General features: G+C 36.9%; 1 protein-coding gene across 1 annotated transcript in view; it reads right to left on the reverse strand.

The window, feature by feature from the left end:
• Positions 1-6,503, reverse strand: part of LOC106878133 (homeobox protein 13-like) — an 11,076-nt gene that overhangs the window by 3,841 nt on the left and 732 nt on the right. The gene's annotated exons all lie outside the window — the stretch shown is intronic.

Here is a 6,503-nt window from a genome sequence, read left to right on the forward strand (position 1 = left end):
AGGGAAAGAGAGAGATAGTCTGAAAAGATGTGTTTATCCGCAAAACTGTCATGATTCTGTAAAGCATTTAACTGAGAGGAGACATGTAATTACTGTGGTGAGAAAAAAAAAGCTGGTCGAAAAATAAAATCATTTTGTAACAAACAATATTGAGTCAACTCTCCCCATACACACACACAGACATATACATATATATATATATATATATATATAGGCATACACATGCATACATACATATATATCGCTGCTATTATGGTAAATTGTGGTATGTCCAAATGTCACCAAATGCATTTTCTTCAATACTTAATTTTGCTTGGTCAAACTATCGTATCTCTAGCTGCCAAGATATGAAAATTGTTGAAGTGTAGGACAATGGTTTAGCATTTTTTAGAAGTGTTGTAAGTCTCACATACGACAGTTTTGAAAAAATATTTCTGACTGAAAATATCATTCGTGCATGGAGTTAGGATTCTATGCACCCAACAAAGTATTATTATTGTTAAGCTGCAACTGTTGTTAATGTAAGAAGAAATGGAATGGTGAAAATATTCTTTGATTTTCTGAAAAAGCAACGTTTTGGACTTACAACACTTTTGCATAATAGCAACGATATGTATATTTTTTTACTTTTGTTTGTCACTTGACTGCGGCCATGCTTGGGCACCACCTTGAAGGGTTATAGTTGAACAAATTGACCCCCGGGTGTTCTTTTTTTTTGTTTCTTTTCTTGTAAACCCTGGTACTTATCCTATCAGTTTCGTTTGCTGTGCTGCTAAGTTGCAGGTATGTAAATACACCAACACCAGTTGTCAAATGGCAGTGGAGAGACAAGCACAGGTACAAACACATGAGTACACACACACATGCACACAGATATAGACATATACTCTTTACTCTTTTACTTGTTTCAGTCATTTGACTGTGACCATGCTGGAGCATCGCCTTTTTAGTTGAGGAAATCGACCCCAGGATTTATTCTTTGGAAGCCTAGTACTTATTCTATCGGTCTCTTGTCAAGCGATGTTGGGGGGACAAACATAGACACACAAACATACATACACACACACACATACATACATACATACATACATATATATACATATATACGACGGGCTTCTTTCAGTTTCCGTCTACCAAATCCACTCACAAGGCTTTGGTCGGCCCGAGGCTGTAGTAGAAGACACTTGCTCAAGGTGCCATGCAGTGGGACTGAACCTGGAACCATGTGGTTGGTAAGCAAGCTACTTACCACACCGCTACTCCTGCGCCTATATATATATACACATATATATAGATTGTCCAATCCCTGTCCAATTTTTGTTCATCCCTGTCTATCAGTGGTCTGATGAGGATAACTTGGAAGATTTGGCAGCCCCATGGTAGAAACAGCTGTAAGATTTTAGTATTTGTACACTTATCTATTCTTATTCGTTTATCTCTATTTATATACTTATTTACGTATTTATTGGCTTATTTCATTTGTTTACTTGGATCACTTACACATATGATTGTAAACAATTAATAAATGGATATAGTTGACTGTTTACAGGCTGATGTTTGTTGATTGTTTATCCTCTCCATTTTCTTATTTGCCTTATATATATATATAGTAACATTTCCAGCTGGTTAATGACACACAACCTGTGTCCAATATATTGTGAGTAAGGGAGCAAACGACTTCTCTCCTGCTTGGCAAGACCAGTAGACCAAGGTTTCTGGGTCTTTACCCATCATCGGTACTGGATACCTGCCTGCTGGAGATGGCAGTCAATCGACCCTACTCATAATGCACAAACAAAAATGTGGCAGACAGTCACTGATCTCATAATGAGCAAAATAGCTAGTTTTAAAATCTCTAAACAAGATATATATGGTAACAACAGCCGTGTTATAGTGGCAAAGAAAATGTTACCGTCTACTATAGTTATTACTTATATCTTGTTTAAAGATTTTAGAACTATATATATGACAGGCTTCTTTCAGTTTCCAACTACCAAATTCACTCACAAGACTTTGGTTGGCCCTATCATAGTAGAACTAGAAAATACTTGCTGAAGGTGCCAGGCAGTGAGACTGAATCCAGAACCATGTGGTTGGGAAACAAGTATTTTATCATGCAGCCTATATATATATATATATATATATATATATATATATATATATATATACACATACACACACACACACACACACATACAGTTACTACTAATTCTTTGAAAGATGACATTGTGATACATGGCTGTGTGGTTAAGAAACTCGCTTAGCGGTATTTCATCTGTCTTCATGTTCTGAGCTCAAATTTCACCAAGGTCGACTTTGCCTTTCATCTTTTCGGGGTTGATAAATTAAGTACCAGTTGCATACTGGGGTCGGTCTAATCGACTGCCCCCTCCCCCCACTTCCCCCCAAATTTCAGGCCTTGTCTAGAGTAGAAAAGAATAATAATAATAATAATAATGAACCTTTCTGCTAGAGACAGAAAGCCTGAAATCTTTGGGGAGGGGACCCGTCGATTATATTGACCCCCAGTGTTTCATTGGTACTTATTTAATTGATCCTGAAAGGATGAAAGGCAAAGTCCACCTCGGTGAAATTTGAACTTAAAAATGTAGCGATGGGTGAAGTACTGCTAACCATTTCATCCAACATACCAACAATTCTGCCAGCTCAATGCCTTAATAATAATAATAATAATAATAAATCCTTTCTACTGGAAGTACAAAGCCTCAAATTTGGGGGAGGGGTCCACTTGATTAGACCGATCTCAGTATGCAACTGGTACTTAATTTATCGACCCCCCCCCCAAAAGAATGAGAGGTCAAATCGAACTCAGCAGAATTTAAACTCAGAATGTAGTGGCAGACGAAATACTGCTAAGCATCTCGTCCAGCGTGGTAATGATTCTGCCAGCTTGATGCCTTAATAATAATAATAATAATAATAATAATAATAGCAATAATAATAATAATAATAATAATAATAATGAGTATCCAGCAGTGTTGTTACAGAAGGTTTGCCTCCTAGGAACACCCAGAATCATGAGCAAAAGATTAAATAATTGAAAAGAACAGACAGCATGGCACCATTGGTTGCCTGTAACAAGCCCACTGTACATTCAAGACATCAGAAGTTCCAACAAATCCTGAATCAAAAAGAAAAATAATTCTAATATGAACACAAGGCGTGAAATTAAAAGGGTGAAGTCTTGTCAATTACATTGACCCCAGTGACCAAATGATACCTATTTTATAGATTTCGAAAGGATGAAAGGTGAAGCTGACCACGGCAGAATTTTAATGCAACAAACCGGAAGAAACGCCAGTGATAAACTGTTATACGATAGGCAAAAAGGCCCGAAGGGATCTTTGTGGTTTTTGTCACTGTTTACAATTTTGTTCCAATTGTTTTCAAATTTGGTTTATGGATTAAGTTTTGTACACTAATTATGAAAATGAAATTCATTTTCCTTATAATAAGAGTACTCAGAGAGCGCAGTCCTCAGTCAAATCGTCCAACCCATGCCAGCATGGAAAGCGGATGTTAAATGATGATGATGATGATGATTAATCAATAGCATTCCCTTTCTCCTAGCTCTCACCACTAACACTCCTCTCTCCCTTTTTTTGCCACACCCTTCTATTAACCACATGACAGCATCAAACATTTGGCCTTAGTGTATTGACATATAGATAGTAATACCCTAGCATTCAAATTAGGGTTGCAGATAGGGTCATAGTGGCTTGGGTGGTAGGGACAGAAGGGTCTGTTTAGTTTGCTGGCTAGCTAGTTTGTCAGTTGGTTGGTTGGTTGGCTGGTATGACTTATGGTGGCAATGGAGATGATGGTGATGCAAGTATGGATTCTGAGTATTATAGAGCAGGGGTTTTCAAACTGTGGTCCACGGACCACGGGGTCCGTGGACAGCAAGTACTTTTTATGGGCAATTTGATTTTATATATGTTTTTTAATTGAAATCTTTTCATTGACAATAAACCTATTTGTTAAATACTGTTAAAGAAATAAATGTAAAAATATGTTATATTAAGCAAACATTTATGTATAAATTTCGTAAGCGTTTATAAGGGGGTCGCTAAGGTAAAGCCTGAAATATAAAGGGGCCTGCAAGTCAAAAAGTTTGAAAACCCCTGCTTTAGATCGTGTCGGTGTATTTTTACACACGGTCAGTTATTTGTCGTTATCAATAGAACAACGGACTCCAGTTATTTGAAAATTAGTGTCGTCCAAACAGAAAATATCGTCAACAAAGATAAAAAGGGGTCCGCAAGTCAAAAAGCTTGAAAACCCCTGTTATAGAGGACAATGATTACGATCATAATTATAAAGAGACTGATGATGGTAAAACTTAATATCTCTATGATGGTGACACTGTTAATGATGGTGATGACAACGAGCTGAAAGATCATGTCGTGGTTGATGACAGCAGTTGTTATTATCATTACCTCTACCTTAGCGAAAGCGGAGGTATTGTTTTCAGTCGTGTTTGTTTGTTTATTTCTCCTTGGACAAGATATCTCAAGAACCACTGGATGGATTCTGATGAAACCGTCAGGGATGTTTGGCCTCGTAACTGGCACAAACTGATTAGATTCTGAGATCGATCTGGCACTGGACAAGGATTCTGGATTATTTTTCCGGTTTTTCTCCCCCTTAATTTTTGAGAGCGGTCAGGTTCATTTTTAGTATTCTTGTTTGTGAGATCAGTCAGGTTTATTTCAGATATTCTCATTTAAAAAAATCATCTCTGGCTAATTATTGTTTAGGCTACGGGCTGAATTACTTATTACTGGAATAGGACTGGTACTTATAAGAAAAAAAAAATTAATTAATAAACATGAAAACTGAAAAAAATTAAACATTTTAGTGAATCTGATAACATTTTTATAACAAACCATACCATTCCTATTGTGGAGGCTAAAAGTCAACAATGTGTTGAACTATTGAATCAAAGGGATCTAACTCTTTTAATCCAATCTCTTGTCGCCACATTAACCCAATTTTTTTAGTGGGGAGATAACCCAGTTTTTAATGGGGGTGAGATAATCAAAAACTAACATTCTTTCTGACAAAGAGCATATGCTCAAAACATCAAAGACTTTTCCATTTTTCCTGAGCATTAAACTAACACATCTGCTTGTTGTTCCTTCATTTATCTTTTGTTTTCAGACCTGTTAGAAATAGCAACAACATATCCCTCTAATCACACTTTACTGTCTTACGTATGCATGAATCCAATGAGGGAGATCTCTGCATTATAACTCGACCTGGTTGAAATAGCAGCTAAATCTCCCTCAAATCATACCATACGCTTTTCTGTGCTAAAAAGAGAAAGCAAATCTCTTAAATCACTCCCTATGTATGTATGAGCCAATGAGGGAGACCTCTACATGGTAGCTAGACCTGTTAGAAATAGCAGCCAAATCTCCCTTAAATTACACCTTACTATCTCATGTGTGTATGAGCCAACGAGAGAGACCTCTACATGGTAGCTAGACCTGTTAGAAATAGCAGCCAAATCTCCCTCAAATTACACCTTACTATCTCATGTGTGTATGAGCCAATGAGGGAGACCTCTACATGGTAGCTCAATCTGGCAGAAATAGCAGCCAAATCTCCCTCAAATCATGTCCTCCTGTCTTCTGTGTGTATGTATGAGCCAGTGAGGGAAACCTCTGCATGGTAGCTAGACCTGGTAGAAATAGCAGCCAAATCTTTCCCAAATTGCACATTAGTGTCTTTAAAAAAAAAAAAAAAAGGATACTTGATATTAGATGGTATTAGATGGATTCAGAATCTCTTTGATCTTAAGACTGCTTGGTCAAAGGTGACCCGGGGTTAAACACTCACATGGTAATGATGACGATGATAGCAGCAGTAGTAGTGGTAGTAGATCTGATGATCATGACAATGAGGTTCACAGTGCTGATGAGGATGATGATGACGATGAGGAGGTGGAAGAGGAGGATGGCAATGGGCAGTGGTGATGTTAGTGGTGGTGGTGGTAGTAGTATCGATAGTAATGGTAGCTCTGATGTGATTTATGATGACAATGGTGTCAGTTTTAGTATTATTATTATTATTATTATTAGTAGTAGTAGTAGTAGTAGTAGTAGAAGTAGTGTTTGGTGGTGGTTGTATTAGTCGTAGTCTGTTGTGAATCAGTCAGTGTGTGTGTGCGCATATGTATATGTGTATGCAGAGAAGTAAGTGTAGGCATATATGTGAGTCTGTTGCTGGATGGATGTGTGTGTATGTATATATATGTGTGTGTGTGTGTATAAGTGTATATATGTGCGTGTGTATATGTATGTGTATATATAAGTGTATATAGTGTGTAGGAGTATGTACATATATAAACATATATACCTGTACATATATATATGTACACACATATATGTATATGTACACACATATATGTATATATACATATATATATATGTAAACACATGCACATATATATGTGCACACATATATGTATGTATGCA

This window comes from Octopus bimaculoides, chromosome 28 (genome assembly GCF_001194135.2).
Source record: "Octopus bimaculoides isolate UCB-OBI-ISO-001 chromosome 28, ASM119413v2, whole genome shotgun sequence".
NCBI lineage: Eukaryota > Metazoa > Mollusca > Cephalopoda > Octopoda > Octopodidae > Octopus > Octopus bimaculoides.